Source organism: Nelumbo lutea, chromosome 1 (genome assembly GCF_056320005.1).
Source record: "Nelumbo lutea isolate HS-2025 chromosome 1, American lotus-T2T, whole genome shotgun sequence".
Taxonomy (NCBI): domain Eukaryota; kingdom Viridiplantae; phylum Streptophyta; class Magnoliopsida; order Proteales; family Nelumbonaceae; genus Nelumbo; species Nelumbo lutea.
In genome coordinates, this window is record NC_142684.1 from 177,019,680 (window position 1) to 177,042,108 (window position 22,429).

At 39.5% G+C, this 22,429-nt stretch overlaps 1 pseudogene; it reads right to left on the reverse strand.

Annotated features, from left to right (window-relative positions):
* Positions 1-11,863: 11,863 nt before the first annotated feature.
* LOC148879425 (cytochrome P450 89A2-like) lies at positions 11,864-21,378 on the reverse strand (annotated as a pseudogene).
* Positions 21,379-22,429: the final 1,051 nt, after the last annotated feature.

Sequence of the window (22,429 nt, forward strand, 5' to 3'; positions counted from 1 at the left end):
ATAGGGAATTTGATTCCTAGAAGTATAGGAAATTTTTGAAAATTCGCCTAGCCATCTAGCATCGTTCAGCCATCCATTTGATTGATCCTAACCCTTCCTTCATCACAGGGGAGAAGGACCAACCCACCATGCATAATGAGGTCACCACTATCATTATCAAGCAATTCAATGTGCCCTGACCCTATTAGGCATCCCTGTCGATGCAACAACAACAACAACAACACCAACAACATCAAGTTGTCGAGCATAACATGAACAAGAATAAAAAACCCGATGACTAGAACTAGAACCAGGTACCAGACACATTTAGTCATAACGATGATCCGAATTAGGTTTCTATTGTGGAATCAACCCAATCTATGACGTCTGAGGCCACCAGCTCCACTGAGGGGTCTAGGAGAAGGTGTCGCATACGTGCATGCCACAATGTAGGAAGGAGTAGTCTCGCTAGGGGTAGCCACGAGATGAGCTCTTCATGAGCTACTCGAGCTGGTTTGGCTCGATTTCAACCGAGCTTTGAGCCGAGCTCAAGCCTAAAACAGTTCGACTGTGTGGCTCACGAGCTGAGCTAGAATAGCTACATACATACATACATATAATAATAAAATAAAATAATAATAATAATAACAATAATAATAAAATATAAAATTATAGAAAATAATATATATATATATATATAATAAAAATATTATATATATAATATTTTCATTTTTATATAATAATAACTAATTATTATAATTCTTAATTTTTTAAATATCAAATAAAAATATATTATATATATTTTTTATTTTTATAAAACATTTTTCTCAAGTCGAGCATGAGCCAAGCCGAGCTTGAGCTTATGAGCTTTTGACTTGAGCCAAGATCGAGCTCAAGGTTCTAGCTTGAATCGAGCTCGAGCTCGAGCCTCGTACAACCTTGGCGAGCTAAGCCGAATAGAGAATAGCTAGCTATTCGGCTCGGCTCGGCTCGGCTCGAATCCACCCCTACATCTCACCCCAAATGACAACAAGGAGGCAGAAAAGAAAGAGGAAAAGGAGGCAAGCCAGATCGCCACCTCATCAGCGTTGCCTGTGACCCGCACCTCATCACTAGTAGTTGAGATCCTCAAAGCCGCACAACCTAAGGATTTCAAAGCACCTAGCTTAGAATCTTACGACGAAACAACTAACTCGGTCGACCACCTCGATAGTTTCTAGGTCTTGATGTAGTTACATGGGGCCAACAACACTAGCCTTTGCATGGCCTTTTCGACCACCTTTCGGGGCTTAGCTCAAATATGGTACTCGAGACTGGTCGTGGGCTCAATTAAGAGATGGAGCCAGTTCACTGATCTCTTCACCACCCACTTCACAACGAGCAAGCAGTTTTTGAAGCCAGCGACCTGTCTCTTGAGCGTGGTCCAATGACCTGATGAGAAGCTTTGGGACTACATCAAGTGGTTCAACCTAGAGTGACTTCAGATCCCCATCCTTGACCCTACCGTACAGCTCACCGTCGCATTCAACGACATTCGACATCTTGACTTACAATGGGAGGTTGAGTTGAACCCTCTAGCCTCTATGGAGGAGTTCATCAATCAGGTTGCCAAGTTCACGAAGGTTGAAGAAGCACTCGAGTCTTGGTTAGAGTTGAACAGAAAACAAAAAAGATTAGAGGATGAGCTGGGGAGCAGCAAGCAAAGACGGACGAACTGGCGTAGCTGGTCACCACAGAGAAGAAGAACCTACTCCTGACCAATGTCCCCTTGGTTGGCTTCAACGGAGAAGTAGTGCAGCCTCTAGGCCAAATAAGAGTACCAGTGACAGTGGGCTCAACGTCATGAAGGAAGGTGAGATCCATCATATGGATGGGAGAACCATTATAGATGGCTGGGCGAAATTTCAAAAATTTTCTTTCAACCATTCAAGAATCATATTCCCTGTTTTAGAAAACTACACTTTTCAAGGATCGCTCTTGCACCGAAATCGGATCAGATTTGAAATCAAAAGGATGGAGAAGTATAATTAATACAGATTCCACAAATGTAGCTCCCAAAGTGGTAGTTCACACCCAAATTGAATCACAAAACCAATTTCCACTGAAGATGGCATAGCTTGGAATGAAGCCGGTTCAACAACAAAGTTTTCAACCAAATTGCAATCCAATACCTTGGATCGAACAAAGGAGGTGACCATGGTTTTTTCTCTAATGTTTTCTTGCAAAAATCAAAGATCAAATTGGTCAAGATTAGTCACAAGAAAGGGAGATCGAAATAGGGTTTTTGGGGCAGCAAGAGTAGAGAAGTAGAGTGATAACTGGAGCAGTTCAATCTCTTTTTTTTAAGCCTTAAGGAGCACCACTCCTAATCGAATTAAGAGGTTCCTAATCCAAATCTTTATTTAGATCTGGACTCTATTAGAGGATAAGGGTTATCCTCTTATGAGAATGGGTTCTCCAAACCCATATTTGCCCAAATCAAATGACAACTTAAGCGGTCATGTGATCACTTGATTAATCCAATTAGTCATGGGCTTTAGAACCATTTAGCAAGTGGCTCACATCCCTAAGTAGTTGCTAGCTCATTTAGGTTAAATTTGTATGGCGTGGGACCCCAACAATGACCTCACATGACCCACATGGGTTCGGCACAACCTCTGTGAAAAGGCCTAGCCAAATTCACTAGCAAATGCAGTGAATCCTTGAGTCCATCAGTATGGGCACTTAATGGGCCCAACATTTATAGTTAAATGATTGTTGAGTCTAGCCATCATATAAAGGCCCAAGGATAATGTACTTAAGTAAGATATATCCCATCAGGTAAACAACCCTTAATGGTCTCTTACACTTAACCTCTCAGTTCATAATGATCAAACATTGCCCGATAGGGAAGGACCTCTCCCCTAATCGCAAGGTGCAGTGTTGCATTCTCTACTCGGATGGGTTTCGGATATTAAAACATTTTGCAAACACTTTTTCTTAAAACATAATATATATTATCATATAAATATTTGTTGCAAAACAAATCTCAAATACAGTTGAAATCGATTATCGACAGTTTCGGTTTCCATCAGAGAGAGTGCAATTCCGATCATTCACTTTGTCTGACAAAGGGTCTGATCCAATCACTATGATCACCCACTCGAGTGAATTCTCAGACTGCCCCAACAGACTCAGGTTTTGACTCCCAAAGGATCTCACTAATTGCCATATCAAAGACAACCCAATCTGACACCCAATGCAGTACCATAATCAAGTTCAGGGGTTAGGTGTAACTTTCTAGTTTTTCCCATCAATCTCTAAGGAATAGGGCATAATTGGAAAATGGTCTGGGTTTAGTGCTTCAAACAAACACACACTACATGTTCTTCGGGTCCAACCCTAGCAGCTAAGACAAGCTGCTCCAACTTCTTTGGTGGCACATTAGTGTCAGCCTTGGCAGGATAAACTCCCCAAGTCTATCCAATGGCCGAGAACATTCTAAGCTAACACAAGTCTCATAAGTGTCCAATTTAAGGGGTAATTACACAGAAACACATCAATCATAACATGAAACAATTATGTACTTTTATTCATTTACAATAAATGTATCTGTACAGTAATCTGATTGGAGCTAAGGGCGTACACTGTCTAACAACTCCCACTTGCACTTAGGTTCAATCGGGTACAAGCCTCAATCCCATACTGTCCACATGTTTCTCAAACACTTTCTGTGTCAGTGGCTTAGTCAATAGGTCTACTACATTCTCCGTTGATGTTACCTTTTGAATTTGGATGTCCCCTCTACCAACAATCTCCCGAAGTACATGATACTTCCTCTCGATGTGCTTTGACTTCGAGTGGGCTCTTGGCTCCTTAGCTTGAGCAATAGCTCCAGTGTTGTGCACAATAGTGGAATGGGTGATGTGCATGATGGAACAACTCCTAATTTCTAGGTGAACTTCTTCATCCAAACTGCTTCCTTGGCAGATTCACTTGCGGCAATGTACTCAGCCTCGATCGTGGAATCTACTGTGAACCCTTATTTGCTGCTTTTCCATCTAACTACATAGGACCCCATCATCAAGATGTAACTAGATGTCGACATTCAATCATCTGGGTCTGACTGGAAGTTGGCATTAGTATACCCGACTATTTGTAGTGAACTACCATTGAAAACAAGATAAGATTCTTTAGTCCTCTATGGGTATTTAAGTATGTTTTCCACAACGGTCCAATGCTCCTGTCTTGGGTTTGATTAGTATCTACTTACCACACTCACAACCTGAGCAATGTCTGGCCGAGTGCACAATATGACATACATGATGCTCCCTATGGTAGAGGCATACTTAACTTCTCTCATGCCCTCAATCTCCTCAGGGGTCTTGGGAGACATACCCTTGGAGAGAGTGGCTCCATGTCTAAAAGGGACAAACCCCTTCTTGGAGTTCTCCATGTTGTACCTATTGACATCTTGTCGATGTAAGTTGATTGAGATAATCCTATTATCCTTTTTGATCTATCTCTATAGAGTCAAAGTCCCAAGATGTAGGAGGCTTCTCCAAGATCTTTCATGTAGAATTGCTATAAAAGCCATATCTTCACCATAGTCAACATTCCTACATCATTCACAATGAGTAGAATGTCATTTACATACAGAATTAGGAACGCAACCTTTTTTCCCACTGTTTTTTTGTAAACACAGGGTTCATCCGGATTTTGCTCAAAGTCAAACTATTTGACTGTAGAGTCAAATCAGATGTTCCAACTTCTGGAAGCTTGCTTCAATCCATAAATGGATCTATTCAGTTTGCACACCATGTGCTCCTGACCAGTTGCAATGAAGTCTTATGGTTGCTGCTAGACCTGTTCATGGGTTGGGTCGGGCTTTCACTCTGTATTAACAAATATTTCTAAGGACTGAGACCGAGCCTGACCTGACCATCGGGCCTACAACTTGGGCCCGAGCCCGGCCCTCATAAAAAGCCCGAAGCCCGGGCCTGGGCCCGAGCCCAAAATTTAGCTAATGTTGTTACTACTGCTGAAGTGGCTGAAGAGAGAAAGAGAGAGAGATAGAGAAATTATAAAGAAAAAAATTAAAAAATGTATATATTAAATTATAAATATATATATTTCAATAAATATTATATTATTTATATATTTTATATAATATATAAAATACATATTGTGTATTTTATAAAATATATAATGCTGAGTCAGGCTCGGGTCGGGCTTTTTTGACAAATCCCAAGCCTGGCTCGTAACACAGTTGGGCTTAGAGTGTTAGGCCCGAGGTCAGGCCCACGGGCCTAATTACATGACCAAGCCCGACCGGGGTGCGGGCTGGGCCAGGCCGGGCCATCGGGCTACCCGGCCCATGAACAGGTCTAGTTGCTGCATATAGATATCTTTAGTAAGATTTCCATTCAGGAATGCCATTTTGACATCCATATGTCGAATCTCATAATCATAGTGTGTTGCTGTAGCTAATAAAATCCGAATGGTTTTAAGCATGGCCATAGGCAGAAAGGTTTCCTCATAATTAACTCCTTCTTTCTGGGTGTGCCCTTTTGTTATAAGACGAGCTTTATAGGTCTTAGCCTTTCCACTAGGGCCTTCTTCCTCTTGTAGATCCATTTGTAACCAATTGTTTTCACCTTAGGGGGTGAGTCTATGAGAGTCCAGACTCCGTTGTTTTCATTGAGTCCATCTTGACTTTCATGGCATCTACCCACTTCAAGAAATCTATGCCCAACATAGCTTCCGTATGTCACGGGATCTTTCTCATTATTCGTAGCTTCCATCAAGTAACTTTCTTGATCATTGCCGTAACGAATTGGTGTGACCTGTTCGACCTAGATGGTTGAACCAGTGACTTGCGACCTAGAGGCAAAAACGGTTCAGCCTTTGGATCGGATTATCAAATGAGAAGGTTATTGAAGAATAGGGTTATCTAATTAATTAGAAAGATCATTTAAGAGTGAATTTAAATTTACCAAAATAATATCTTAAAAATATGTCATCTAAATATTATCCTAAAATATTAAAATAATGTAATTTAAAAATGATTTAAATATAATAATTAAATTCATCTTTTTTTTAATATAAGGAAATAAAAGAAAACCATGATAGCCAAAAAACTATTAAATAAAATTTTTGAAAATCTTTATAATTATAACACTTAGATGTCTATAATCTATAAAATATAAAATTAAGTTTAAAAATATTAACATATAATATAAAATTGTTATAAAAAAAATATTAAAATAATGCCTTTTACAATATTGAAAGAGTATCCATATTTCAATCTTTTTAAAACTATTAAAAAATCATTATATATTGGGTTTTCTAGAAAATATTAAAAAAATTGTTTTCTCCGATATTAAAAAGAATTAGAAAATCACCATATTATAAGGATATGTCTTTTCAGGGCTAGAAAAATTGAGTCGGGTTGGAAACAAAATCATGCACACTGAAAAGTAGTGTGCAAGCATGAAGTTGTCCCCCCACTCCCCTTGTGCATGTGTGCAGGTTGCAATTTTAGCGATATTTATGGTTCGGAGGGCGTCGTGGAGTTAAAATGGCAAGTACCGTATTATGATCAAATATGTAGGGAATCGCTTGGTTCAGTTGAAAGGTTCTAGACCAGTAATAAAATACATGGGCCCGCACCTTTCACCGTGGGGTCCATGCATTAATTGCAACATGTTTAAGTACAGATGATGTAGACCAACAACTGAAAGTGGGTCCGCACCTTTCTCAATGAAACACTCTTAATCCCTTGGAACGCAACACATCTATTGAATTTCATCACATTTCACTATCTTAGAAATTTATCGCCAAAAGCCTTCGTTTTTTGTATTGATTCAAATGCAAGTACCTTTCCTCGTCAATGCCTCTACAATTTTGACGCCAACCACTTGACCCACCCAATCCATCCACTTGATAATTCACCTAAATTCACCCCATTTGAAGTGGGTCAAGATGGGTCAAATGACACATAAAGGTTAAGAAAAAAGGGTTAGGGCCGATTAGGTCAAGAGTTATCTATTTATCCTTTCTTTGGGTTGGATTTATTCTCTTGAAACCCTATCTCTCCCTCTCTTTCTCTTTCATGCTGCTGCCGTGGTCACCTCATGTCGTTGATCACCCATCTTTGGCCCCTGCCTCTCTCTCTCGCCTAGATCTCTGTGTGATGCTGATTATGGGTGTTAATCGATCAGTTTTGGATTAGATCCAATCTGATCCAAACCTTATCAAATCGGATTTGGGTGGTCCATTATAATTATTGGATTGGACTAATTCAAAATAAATTGGTCTATATTCTTATTGGTTTGAATTGGATCTAAACCAAATTTCCAATAACCCATGAGCCCAAACCCTTGTTCAATTTGAAACCAATCAAAATTGAAAACAACATAAAATCACTTTTATGAAAGTATTTATACAAAAGCCCTTCTATGAAAATGGTTTTACAAAAACATTTTTACAAAAGTAATTTTATGAAAAGTACTTTTAGGAAAGCATTTTTACGAAAATACTTTTATGAAAGCACTTTTTGTATAGTGCTTTTACATGAAAGTACATTTATGAAATCACTTTTACAAAATAACTTTTCCAGAACGGAAGTACATAAAAGTAATTTTATACAAGTACTTTTATAAAAGCACTTTTACGAAAGCACATTATAAAAACAATTTTATGAAAGAACTTTTATGAAAGCACTTTTATAAAAACACTTTTATGAAAGTATTTTTACAAAAGCATTTTTACAAAATCACTTTTATGAAAGCACTTCTATAAAAGTACTTTTACAAAAGCACTTATATAAAAGTACTTTTATAAAAGCACTTGTATAAAAGTGCATTTATAAAAGTACTTTTACGAAAGCACTTTTGTGAAGTACTTGCCTAAAAGTGCTTTTGCAATAACACTTATGAAAATGCTTTTATCAAAGTACTTTTATGAAAGCACTTTTGAAAGTGTTTTTTCAATGCCAAAAGTGTTTTTGTAATATTCAGATTTTCTTCATTTTAATATATTTTTGTAATTTTTTATATGTTCTGTTTTTTATATAATTTTTGATATGTCATTCTGTTTGGATTGAATCCAATCCAATCCATTTGCATTTTAATGGATTGGATTGGATTAGGATTGGATTGGGTCTAACCCATTTGTAAGTGGACTCACTTTGGATTGGATCGGATTGGACCAAATCCAGTCCAATTGACACCTCTAGAGCTGACCACCGCTCTCTCTCTCTCTCTCTCTCTCTCTCTCATGTCACTGATCACCCTTCTCTGCTTCACTTGCCCAGATCTTCGATTAAAGCCAATTGCCGCACCAATTTCTCAGATCTATTCACCCAGATCTTCGGTTAAAGCCAATTGCTACACTGATTTCTCAGATCTATAAAAGGTGATCATCGCACCAGGCACAACTCCTCTCTCTGTCTCAAATGTTGAAGTTGGTCACCGCACCACCACCACCACCCTCTCTCTTTACAACTTAAATCTTCGATTTGAATTAGAAAACACACTGCCCTCTTCCTCACTCTGATCTCTAAATTGAAGATTTGATTATTGGAGCCCGACTTTTGGAGTAATACACTGTGTTTCAGCTTGATATTGTCATTGTTTCAGGGTATTATGATAAAAAATCAATTACTGAAGTCCAATCTAATATGAATATTATCCAATGACAAAATGCTATGAAAAAACTTTTGATTTTTTCTAATATGAATTTTTTGCATTTTCTGATTTTTTCCAAAATATTTTTTTGAAGAATTTATCATTTTCTTGCTTTTCTGCATTTATTTTATTTTATTTTTGCTATAATACATAGATTTTTGTCTTTTCCAATTTACTTGTATTTTTTTTTGTAATTTCTGTTGTTTATCATTTTTCTGTGTTTTATGTATTTTATATTTGAAAATATTTTTGAACTTTTTATCTTTTTTCATATCCTTTTTGTTGAAATATATATGTGTGTGTATTTACATTTTTCTGTAATTTTTTGCAAATTTTTATAATTTCTGATTTTTTTGATAATTTTCCTTTTTTTTTTGCAATTTCTGGTGTTTTACATGAAATATATATTATTTACCATTTTTTGTGTTTTTATAGGTCTTTATTTTTTAAAAAAAAATTGAAACTTTTTATATTCGTTTATTCTATGTTTTTTTTTTTGCAATTAAAATAGAGAAGATAAAAAAAAAAAAAAACCTACTTTAAATTAGTGGGTCACATGGGTGGGTTAGGGTGGGTCAGGGTCAGAGTGGGTTGTGACCCACTTTGACCCGTAGACAATCAGACATGCATGGGTGGCAAATAGGTTAGCAGGTCAACATGGGTGGGTTGATACTCAACCCACACCCAATCCACTCATTTGCCACTCCTAGCCTCTATTGGCCAAATAATTAATCAGTGCACTTGTTACCTTCTCTTTCAGTTATAGCTTAGGGTATGAGAGAATTCAACCTTCACAAAAGAGATAAAATTTTCAATTTTTCTATGGACATAAGAAATCGACCAAGAATTAAACTTTGGGCATCAAAATATCAACAACAACCCTATTGTCACTTTCAACCTCAAGCTCGCACCACCCTAAACCATGGTAAAGAGCCAAAAATTCCGATTGTATATATGGAAGTACCTTCACTATAGAAATTAATTATGAAAAGCTATACGGAGAGCACTATAAGCATTATCAATTTAAAGCATTCGGTCGAAGGGAGGAGGTTTATACATCCTGTTCTAAGACATGCATTCAGTCTTACAAGCTGTTAGATATTGAGTCTAAGAGATTGAAAAATGTTATCTTATAATTAATCACAAAATAGACCTTAATTTCATGCCACTCTCCCATTATTTATGGAAGGAGAGCAGGGAGTCTGTGCTTGGGAGTTAAGTAGAGCCCCAATCTAGAGCCCTATCATGATCAGGCTAATATATATATATAAAATCCACTAATCTGTTGTGTTTTAATATTGTAGCACTGCTCCATGTTGTAGGGATAAATTAATTTCCTTTATTCAGTTTCTTGGCTTGTGGAGCCTTTCCTTTTTTCTTTTTCTTTATCCGTTCAATGTCTCTACTCCTGCTCTTCCAAGCAAAACACAAAGATTATTTAATTTTGTAAATATGTGAAGAAAAAATATATACCTTTGGAGCTGCCATTCAGGACCTTACGTGAATATTTCCACAATGTATTTATAATATTTAATCTCCAGTCTATTTCTTTCACCATGATATGCATAAGAAATTGAATAATTCTATAAGTTTTAATATACTCATTGACTTTAAATGCATGCACACCCATGTTATATTAAACAGTTTTTTTTTTTTTTTAAATTATATTTATATTCACAAGTTGGGTGGGATTGAACTCGGATTTAGTCTTATGTGGACGACGAGAGGATGAGGATCTCTTATGGGAACCTCATCGTTCTTGGGCCGAGAACCCCTCTTCGGCCTGGCAGGACATACCCCTCTCTTCCTCGGACTCAACACCAAACATAATAAAGGAAAGGGCAGAACCAAGGGAAGATGACTCACTTATAACGAATATACCAACATCGCCAACTGCATTGATGATTTTGACAATGCCAAGCTCTACGATTTCATTGTGCACCAGAACTCCAAAGTCAGGGATGAGGGAAATGGGCTCCCAAGGGTCATATTTATAGATAGTTGAACCGATCTATGGACGGTTGAGATTGGTTGGATCCAACGGTTCATAAGAACGTAATAGTTTGTATTCTGAGGTGAAATTAGTTTAACGCGTCTTTGACGTCCGTGAGACCTAGTGACTGTGTGGCATCCGCGCGTGCCCAGATCGAACCATCCCAGTCTTGTGCCATTGGCCAGACTTCGGTCGAAGCCGAAACTCGGACCAAATCACATCGGATTAATATTACTCACTCATCGAGTTGATCACGCTAGACTCAGAGGGGGGGGCAATTGATGAGGGGTGATTTGGTCCTCCAATGGTAGCACGACACGTGGCATTACAAAAAAGTAGAGTGACACCTCAACACCACGTATGCAGACCTTAGGAGCACTTCGGACACCTCGCAACCTCCTTGATGACCTCAGCCCCACTTTGGTGGGCCGAACTACGAACGGCCTAGCAAGATGTCGAGCTTGTGTAAGAGGCGACCTGCTTCTGTCGATCTGACTTGACTTCAGTTAGCAACCTGCTTGATATGTCGGTCGACTTCCTCCTCTGAACCAGACAGGCCGGAGATCTCGAACACGCTTCGAGAGCCTTACATTAGCTTGCCTATATAAAGGCATCCTTTTTAACCCCATGAGGTACGCACTATTTTAAGCTCTCAAGAACTCTAGCTCTCTTGCTTTTTGCAATTATATTTCAAGTTCGCCTTAAAGCATTATAGTGCCCATCTCGGGTCAAGCAAATGGAACACTTGAGTACTTCTCTCTTATAGTTTGGCCATGTGACCTATTCAGTCTGACCTCTAAGCTGTTCAACCGCTGGGAGCGTTAAATCACACACCATCGGTTACTAATAATATATTTTGGGCAAACATTTAGCAACAATCAATTTAGTTGTAATTAAAACCTTTAGCTACAATTTGTAAGCATTTAACAACAATTTTGTGACTGTTGGTAAATGTCAACTTTATTTAGTGATTCCTGCCGCCATGATATATACGTCCGTACTGGGCGTATGGTATCGTACGGAAACACATTTTTTTAATAATAAAATACAGTATAGGCTTTCCAAAAATCCGAATTTTGAAAAAAAAATTTAAAAAAATAGAGTTTCGGCCGTTTCTAAGTGCCGATATGATACGGCCAAAACTCGTTTCATATAACCTTGAATATTATTTATGTTTGTATTAGCCATGCATAGCTAGCAGAGCAACTTCGACAAAACACTATTATTTCAGCAAGGAAATTATAATTAATGACAAACCATATGTTAGGGATAATGGCACAGCAACTTCCCCTCCTTTCTGTTCACCATCACAACTCGTCATGAACCTCTCAGGATTAAAATCCAGTGGATCCTTCCACACTTTTGGGTCCCATGACATATCTGCCACCATGAATTGCACCATGGCATTCTTTGGTATAACATAACCATCTATTGAGATGTCCTCTGTGACAGCATGTGGGAACAGAAGGTGCACCGGTGGGTGTCGCCTCAGCCCCTCCAGTACCACTGCTTTTAGGTAAGGCGTACGCTGCAAATCATCCTCTTTGATATCTTCTCCGGGCCTTGTCACTTCTTTGATCTCTGAGAATAGCTTTTCTTGCACATTTTGGTGCTTCACAAGGCTTGCCATGATCCATTGGAAAGCAGAGGCTGTTGTGTCAGTGACTACGTTGAGAAACTCAGAACACAAGTCCAGCATGTTCTCCTCTCTGAGCTTCCTAATTCCTTTGTCTGCCGGGCCAGGGAGTTGAAGGTCAAGCAACGTATCAACATACGAAATAAACATCTTGTCCTCCTCCTTGTCACAACTTCGGTTATTCTTCTTTTGTTCTTGTCGAGCTCTTATGAGAGGAAGAAGAATGTTATCTTGCTCACGTCGTATTTTCCTGACTTCATCCCATTGCTTTCGGAAAATGATCTTTCCAAATATGGGAAGAAAAGAGAATATTTATGTTGATTTGGAGGAAAGCTAATAGTAGCTTCTGTTGAGCGGCTTCCATGTCTCGAAGGGCCATTTCGTCCAATTTTTGCCCAAAACACATTAGGACTAACAAAGAGAAGAGTGCATGCCGAAATTCATCTGTCACATGAACTGGTTCACCGGACCGGGCTTGTTGTCTGAGCTTGTTTGTTAATTTCTCTAAGACCCATTTCCTGCCGTCGTCAAAAGACTTGATCTGAGAAGGGTGGAGGATCTCAGAAGCGAGATTCCGGCGTAAGAGACGCCAGATTGCACCATATGGTGCAGCGGCCATGTTTAGGTTGTTTGAAACAACTTGGTGAGGTGCAAGTGTTGCCGGGCGATCTGCGAATATGGCCCCATGCTGGGACAAGGGCTTGATGGGTTAGGGCATGGTCAGAAATGGAGATAGATAGGAAGGATCCGATTTGGAGCCTGACTATGGGACCATACTTGGCGTGCAAGCAGCGAAGGATGGGTTCAAGATCACGGAGGGATTTGCGTTGCCATATGAAGGTGGATACGATGAAAAACATAGAGGGACCTGGTGGGAGTCCCTTACTACTTTTAGGATGCAAAAGATAAAAAAAGGGATCTCAGAGATAGAGAAATGCAGAGAGAGACGAGGAGGACGAACCAGAACTCCATGACAGATTGTGAGTGAGTGGTCATTTATTTAGCAAAAACCTCCCATTTATTTAAAAAAAAATCAACAAAATCCTCCCTTCCGTCAATAATCAAGATAGAAAACGTTAAACCCATGATAATTTTTTTCAAAATGCCTATTTTACCCCTTTAAAAACCGATGGGAACAATGATGGAAACCATCCACCGGCAATTCTGTCATGGGCTTAAACATGAAAGATACAGGAAATCTCGTGCTCTTCGATGGAAACAATGGAGCCGTCTAGTAGTAGAAGGGTAGAGGCTCACAACCAGCATCTCATCTTCAAACTGGTCTACAGGTGTCCTATCACTTTTCGTTAGTAGCAATGGAGCCATCTGGTTTGTTTGCTCTTCGAGTTGGTCTACAGGTGTCCTAGTAATGGTTTGTTTGCTCTTCGAACTGGTCTACAGGTGTCCTAGTAACGGTTTGTTTGCTCTTGCTCTAAATGCAGGACTGAGCTATGTTAGTCTCTACATATTATTCGCCGAGCCACGCCAGCCTGTTGATACAAATTCCTGTGAAACCAGCAACCTCGACGCAGTACATTAAATTCGGGTCAGATGGGCATCTAAGAGTTTACAAGTGGAACTTGACCTCAGGGTGGACGGAAGTGGGCGATCTTCTGACAAAAGATTTATCTGATGGAGAGTGTAGCTACCCAACTATATGTGGGAATTATGGTATTTGCTCAACTGGGCAGTGCAGTTGTCGAACTGTATGATAGCAGCTGGATCTCAGCTGCTTCGAAATTAATCCATTTTATTATGAAGCTTCTGAAAATCACAGTTTCAAGAGTTACTGTTGGACCCGTTACATTTGGATCTAGATAGTTCGGACGCACTTAACCAAGTTGTCGAACTGGGATTACCCGACTCCGGGGGGAACCATAGAAGGCTTACAAAAAGTTGTGCCTACCATTGGGGGAAGTGGGGTGCTCTCCTATGTGGTGTATGGTGGTGCAGTCAGTGTTGGAACTCCAGACGCAGTAAACGGGGTGGTGAATTGACCGATGCACACCGTAGGGGGTTGGAGTTGCCTCCCAGAGACGTTCATCTCGTTGGTTTTCCCGATATGACTGGAAGATGCCATTGACGTAGAAACCAATGTTGGTAATTGCAAAGAATGGGGATGACCTTTCAATCGTTTCCCATAGACGACGCCAATTGTTGTTGTGCGATCTGACTACTCCTAGCTGGAGGGTGATCTGCTTTCCAATCGAGTAGTGAGCTAGATTTACCTGCAAGATAGTGGATCAGAGAACTTGGGTAGGTAACCCGGCGAGGTCGCTTCGATGCTTAAGTCAGTAATTCTGCTGTACGAGCTAAAAGCTTGAGAATTTGGGAGCTAGTGAGTAGAGTAACCATGTGTACCTTTGCCTTGAGGTTTCATGCCTTTATATAGTAAAGTAGTCGTGAGCTTCATGAAAGAGCTCCGAGATCTCGGTGTGGAGATAAGGTTCATTTTGCCTTTGAAGGAGAGCGGTGTGTAGATAAGGCTTATCATTTCACTTCCGACTCCGACGGAGCCGGGACGAGTTCTCATCGTGATCCTAAGAAAATCGGGATCTGTTAGAGAGGCCTCTGGAGTCGGTTACGTAGTGATTCAGATCATTAACTCCGAGCTGGTACTTCGATTATGTAGTCTCGAATTGGATTGGATGCTGAGGTATCTCTACACCGAGGTGGGATTTGGGCTGAGGTAGCTAAATACCTGAGTTCCGAATGTTGCGAACTAGACTTGTTGAGCTAAGCTGTCATCCCTTGATCTAATCACGTCTACGTATCCTCTTCTTGCTAGGTTGTGCCAAATCTCCCTTCATCATTATCCAAATTGTTGTTAAAATGATTTGATTGAAAGAAATCTTCAATAGCACAAATTTCAAATGATGTGCAAATATGTGATAAAAAAAAATTCAATTTTATTCGAATGGTACTGATTATATTTATTGGAACCCTTGATATAGGAGGGCCGAGAGATATGATACCAGAAATGCTTTGACCATGAACTTTGATTAAAATCCACCTGATTGGTTGTGAATTTTTCTGATATCGTTGCAATCTATTCTCATTCCGAGGAAAATCCAACATATACTAATGATTTCAAGTTCAATCTACGGCTGAGAATCGTGGAGGTGGTCAAAGGAGTAGAGGACGATTACCCGGAACTGGCGTTGCTGTTGCCGCCTTGCCTTGCCGGTGGTGATGGGTGGGTGGAGGAGTACAAACTACAAATACAAATGACGGCAAAACAAATAGAAAGAATATGATTGAGTGTTTAACTGCTTTTTATATGGTATCAGTGTATTATAACGTATGCGAAGCATCAAATCAAAATATCTACGTGGCCCATACGATGATACGTTGGTGCGGGCCACACATCAACCATCTAAACTCACTGCACATCAACGACAATTTGACATTGATTTTACTGGAGCTTTTTAATTTACAGGAGTCAATTTCTCGAGTGCCTTGTGGCTTTATGTTAATTGGGCTGTGGTGGTTAAGCACCAGTGTCCAGCTTCATATTTGAACAGCGGTTTGGGCTTTTAGAAAAGTCCGTATTGACTTTTGGAGTTTTATCAAACAGTTTTATATGGGGCTCAGATCGGAACCATTGAAGGATAAAAGAAAAATTTATTAAAACTGAAAAAAAGTAGTATTTCTCAGAAAAATGATGGTATTGTTGATTTGCCAATATTAAACAAATTACGACTCAAAATTACAAGGATTCAACTCAAGATTGGAACCTCACAAATCGTATCTCGAAAGTCCTCCCAAATAGGCACTACGAGGTGAGGTGAGTTAGAACTTACAACCGTTTCTCCTTAAATGGGATTTACCAAACAGGATTTCTTGCCCACACTCTTTAACTACCTTGAATTGCAAGTTTGCAACCATGCATACATCGTCATCTTCTATTGTGAGATGTGCGGCTGTAATACAGTGTGGGTAGAGAAAGTGAGTACGAAGTCTGGGTTTCCTACGTGGCATTTAAGTGGCCCCTAAACACAAATGCAACGCTTTGTTATTGATGTCGTCGATAAGTGTTCAAGTCTCCGGAACAACTCGGATGTATTATGTAATTAGGAGGAAAATTAGGTCAGAGGGCCTAAGTTGATATCTCGGGCTTGTAGGTTTGATGGTCAAATTAGCATACTGAGTTGTCAAAAGGGTGGTTGAGAAGTCAATGAATTATAAAGTATGAATTGAATGCTAACTTGCCTCTTATATAAGATTCATGATACCTGTCAGAGTATGTACGTGTGGGACAAATGTAGGTTACCTATCGTAACTTGAGACACCTAGAGCTTACTTTGCCTTGGCAGAGCTTGGATAAGACACTTGGGATTCTATCAAGACACTTGTTACTCGAGCTCGGCCACATGTGCTCGACCCGGGCATTTATGGCCTGATTCAGGCTAACTGGTATCCGGTCGAGACACCTGGAACCTGGCCCGAGCACTTGGAGCCTAATTAGGGCTACCTGTTATGCCATCTATAACATGCATTGGCCACCTAGTGCATAGCTGTGACATGCTGTGGTGATCTGTCCTCCATGTCTCTAATGTATGAAGTGGGCCCGAGACCGGCTACCTGAAAGGTTTACCTTACATGTTGATGATCTTGTTGCATGTGCCGCTAGGTGGTCATTTAATGGACAAGTGTTGGAGTGTGGAGCTCATCTTGCTAATAAGGAAGGAGCTCTTCTGAGTGGGAACTTGTCTCGATAGGGAGGTCTTCTCGGAGGTCAATAAAGCTTGTACTTACGAATTGGGTTGAGAAGCCTGAGATGGTCTTATATTGTCTCCGAGGTGATTCTTATCCTTTGAAATGACGGTAAGATGATGATTTCCAAGTTAAAGGCAAGACTTTAAATTCATCCAAATACACCACATATTTAATAGTTCGGAGGTCAGATTTACTCTCATCAGTTACCAAACACCCCCTAAATTGGAATCACTTGGGCTTATTTATACTTTTCCCTTCTTTCAAACCAAACCCAAAGATAGTGTTAAGTTGTTTTATTTGAGGATGGGCGTTATGAGTTGAGGCTGTGGACGATAGCGGGATGGCGACGCCCCTTGGAGAAAAATAAAAAATGAATTCTCGTATCGCATGCCCGTTCGGGTGGAGGGGACGAAGCTCGAGTCAAGTCATTTTTGGAGCATGGGCCCGAGTTAAAGTTTCGATCTGGGCGTGGGTAAGATGGTGGGTCTTAGACACTTAGGACTTGGGCCATTTGGCTGTCAGGACTTTGGTAGTCTCTGGTGGGCTGGGGTCTCAAGCTTTTGTCCCAATTTGAAATACTTGGGAGCGTTTGAGGGAAGGCAGTATGTCAGTGCATAGGAAGGGCCAGGCCCAGAAAACCTTGGTGAGAAATTTGAGAATTCTTGTGGGTTCTGCGAAAACTTGTAGTTGTACCTATCAAAAAAAAAAAAAAAAAAAACAACAGTAAAAAAAATAAAACTTGTAATTATAAAGAAGAAACCGGAGATGAAACCATTTTAGTTACGACTTCTTAGGTCAAATGGTTTGAATGGATGGCCTGTTCTAATTTAAAAAATAAAAAAAATAAAAAATAATTAAAATAAAAAACAGTAAAAAACGTTATATTAGACAATCTGGATCAATAGGTCACTGATCAAATCAACAATTTTTTTGCTTAGGAACAGTTTTAGGGTGAAAGGAAACCAGTTACCTGACTGATTCCCAAGTCAACAGATCCGACTGTTCAGTCCGATCTGATTTTCAAAACTATGGTAAAAAGGATATGGTTGGAAGATGAAAAGTAAAAAAGGTTTGATAAGAAAGTATCAATTGCATTTAAACATCAAAGTTTGAGGAAAAAGCTTGTAGGAGCGAAAGGGAAAGGCCTAGAGAAAATGTGGTTTGAATGCTATGTATGGTTTGACAGGGGGTAGGGGTGTAAATGAATCAAATCATGATCCCATCCTATTTGGTTAAATTTAAATCACTCCTGTTTAAATCTTTAAATTCAGATCGAGACTTATCAGATCCAATCAGATTTTTGGATCGGGTGGGATGTATCATTAAGAATGTTGAATTAGATTCAGATGTAACTTGATTCGATCCATTTGTATCTCTAAAGGGGGAAGATAAATGCATAAATTAGAGATTCTGGCCCATTTGCAGTGGGCAAGTTTCAAGGTCGAGCCCGAATCATTGGCAAATGATGTTCATATGGTGACAACGATTGGGCTTTTCTCTCATTTTGTTTGATTTTTTGGGCTTGTCTAAGCGATCGGTTGATTGTATATATTGTGTTTTAATTAATGCAGCATTACTGCTCCATGTTGTATGTTGTATGGGATTTTTAAGTAATTGACCATGCATGCATGCCGATCTAATGCCTCTGCGGAGAGAGAATAATCTTTGCTATAAGGTTTTTAAAACCTGAATGGACTGGGGACTGGTTTCTGGACCAAACGATTCGATCGTCTGTTTGAATGGATGACTGTTTTAACTTAAAAAATAAAAATAAAACAACGACTAAAAATTATTATCTGAATTAACGGTTTGACCACTCAGGATAGTGGATTAATGGATTATTAATCAAATCAATGATTTTAAGGTGAAACGAAACCGATTGCCTGACCAGTCCTAATTTATCTGGTCTGACCGTTCTGTCCGGTCCAATTTTAAAACCATGATTCGAAATGTGATTTCATTGGTCATTACGGTGTTAATAAGCTCAGGCCATATAGTGATGATATAGATAATCCCCTAAAGATAATAACATGGACAAATTTCTCTTCAATCGGCAACAGCTCACAATCAAGTACAATTAATTATTACTAGACTTTAATTCCTGCCATGACTAATCCTCGTAGCTAGGACAAGTCCTGACAATTATCTGTAATTTTAGAAACGGCGAAAAATTGCTCCTATACTACTACTTCAGCAGTAAACAAGGAAGATAGCTGGAAACATCCCAACAAGTAGTAGTGTTACTCTTGTTCTTCTTACTTATTGACGATGGTGCATTTGAAAACTTGCATTGATCAGAAGTACATATTAAATCTGAATTACCAGAAACTCTGCAACCAACATTAAATAAATTAGTCAAAGTAGTGATGTTATACTGGTAATAACAGTTAATATATTAATTGATAACGCACGATGAGGGAAGTAGGAAGAGTCTCAATGCGTGCAACTTTTTCAGGCTGCTTATCGGCCATTTAAATTAAAGCCCATCCGCCTAAGAAGCCTGAAAAAGAAAAAGAGAAGCAAACTATGAAACCATTCTTGTCAACTCAACGAGTATTGATTAAGTTTGATGGTCACATACCGCAAAACTTGGTCGTCTGGGGCAAAGTTGAGTCGTTTTTGGCTGAATAATGGATAATCTGAACCAACTTTATCACTGTACATGCGTGAATCCAAGCTCCTTACTTGTATGCCATTAATGAAGGGATACTGGATACTGGTCGGCTTCTGTCTGAGCAAGACAGACGCTTATAGAATCAAACTTGGTGACGTAAATCACTTCATGGTAAAATGGATGTTCAGTGCTGCCATTTACACCCGTAATCCAATCGTTGCCGTCGATCGAACTGAAGATCAAACGCCGGAGGAGAGGATTTACCGTCGTAATTCACATAGTAGAAGTGTGCACGGAGAAGGAAGGACCCGCTGTCCCTTGCCTCCCGTGTCAATGGAGTAGTAGTTCTTATTTCTGGTGGTGTTGAATACTCACTCTCAGAGTAGCGTACATTGGGATATATGATGAATTTTTACGTTGTACAGCTTTTCTTTCACCGGCTTTAAAGTATTCATCATCTCCAACCCATTTTCTATTATGCCCATCCACGGAAGACTCGGAAGAGCCACAGCCTATGTTCACAAACACTGCAAATATATGTATAGAAGTTACGTACGTATGTGCACTTTTCTTCAGTTTTTGGTATAGTAGGCATACATTTATATTGAAAATGATAGCGAACATATATAGATTTCAATATATACGGAATTAATTTCAAACTGATGAGATCAAAGTTTGCATACAAAACAATGCATACAAATTTGTACATTAAAATGGGTCAGTTAATGTAAAACAGGTATACATGCATGTATACTAAATTGATAAGTTCGGATATTGAATTATTGCATTTAAAAATTTGGGACCAAAATGATACTAAACCCAAAATACGGGTACTAATTCGGAATTTTCCGAAGCTGAATTCATTTTTTTTCCGTTAACACCGCTGGTCCGCCGCGAACCAAAAGGTCAGGCCCAGCCCATCTCATCACTGCCATAAAAACAGAAAAACTCAAAAACCCAGTCCATGTCATATTGCCATGCATGCAAAAGCTCAAAGAACACCTGGGCCTGGAAGATTAGTCCAGACCATAACCTGTCAAAGTGGGCCCGTGTCCGTTTGTTTGACGAAAAAGTCCTGAAAGGCGGAAGTCAATGAATGAATTGAACTGAATGACTTATATTTTGTGTTGTAGTGAATGGATCGTTAAATAAGTCCTGATGAGCATGATCTTCTTAATACCTGAAATTGATGTTGGATTGATTTAAAAATTAAAATAATACTAATTTCTTTATTTTATTAAAAGTTAAAACACAGCAATTAAGCAACAAGTCGTTCAGTTTTGTACTTTTGTTAGTCTTTTCAAAGAATAGGTCAATAATGATGAAGCTTATAGCCTTAGGTCTTCTGTCTTCACTCTTCGTGCATTGCTTCAATGGCACGAGGTGCAGTGGAGTCTCGTGCTCCGCACCGTCCGTTCTTGGACTTTGGTCATCTCATCTCCTCAAATCAAAACCACATCAATCGCCGCATTGATCTCAAAACTCGACAGGGCAGCGAAACTCCCAGAGAAAAGTAAGACCCACCCGCCTACATTTTTCAGACCCCGACACCTTAATACACGGCCCGGTGGTGGGACCCTGGGCGGATGGGACTGTCCGAGTGGGACCCACTCACAATCAACACCACCCATAACCTCCCATTCTTTTTTCTGTGGACCCACGAGTTTTCATGATCATTTTCTCTAACAACAACACATGGCTCGTGGCTCCACAGTACAATATTTGGACGGCCGAGAAGCATCAAATGATTCAGTGTGGCAGCACCCATCGTAAGCGAAATATTGAACGAAGCACCTCAAATCCTTGAAAATTGAACAATGAGCCTTGGGCCTTGCCGCTTTGGGGTCTTCAATAACTTGAGGCAATTATGGTTTTCAGCTCCTAGAGGGTACGATTATTAGAAAAAGGACGTCGTCAATTAATTGACCCCGACACGATATCCATCAAAACACAAAGTACGTACATTTACAATAGTTTGATTGCCCTCGATCATGTGATAAATTACGTGACATGCCCTGGTTCTTGGGTTCTTTTGGGTCTGGGTGTACAGTGTACTGGGCCTACTGGCATCATCTGAATGGGAAAGGGTCGCGGAGGTTTCATCCTTCAACATTTTCCCTTCTGGTGTTGATATGTTTCAGCGTTTAGGGTGGGCCCGCTGCCCATATCCTCACAAGCGAAATTACAAAAAGGGTACGATTCGATTCCATTCTCATGCTACGAATGGAAGCCTGCGTACTTGGGCCATGGTCCATAGGTCCATCCATTTGGACTGGAACTTGCCGCCCGGCCCACACCATTGTTTTATAGCGGTGTCAAGTGCTAACGGTTAAACCCATTCTGAGGACCATCGTTTTCAGTTCATCCCTGCACCCGTAACCATCCAAAACATGATTAAGTGTTGTTTGGTAACTTACTGAAATTGGCGCCCAAAAGCTGCAAATGTGAAAATGGGTTTTGATTTTGAATTTAAAATTGGTTTAAATCTTTTTTCATGCAAATTTGGCTGCATCTTCTCTAGTTTGAATTTCTTTTGTTTTCCTTGTTTTGAGAATATGTACCATTGTCAGTAAGTAAAATACCGTCTTCTTTTTCTCCTTTTTTTTTTTTTTTCTAATATTTGTTTTCTCAACCTTGTTTTTGTTTTTGAACAACAAAATCACCTATGAGTTTGTTTGAATCATACCAACTCATCTCACATTTAAATAGACTTAAATATCCATTTGAGTAATGAAATCAGTGTTTTCGAACTGTTGTTGATTTGGATATCGATTTTTTCGGCCCAAGAATCATTTAGGCAATCGATTTCATTTCACCCT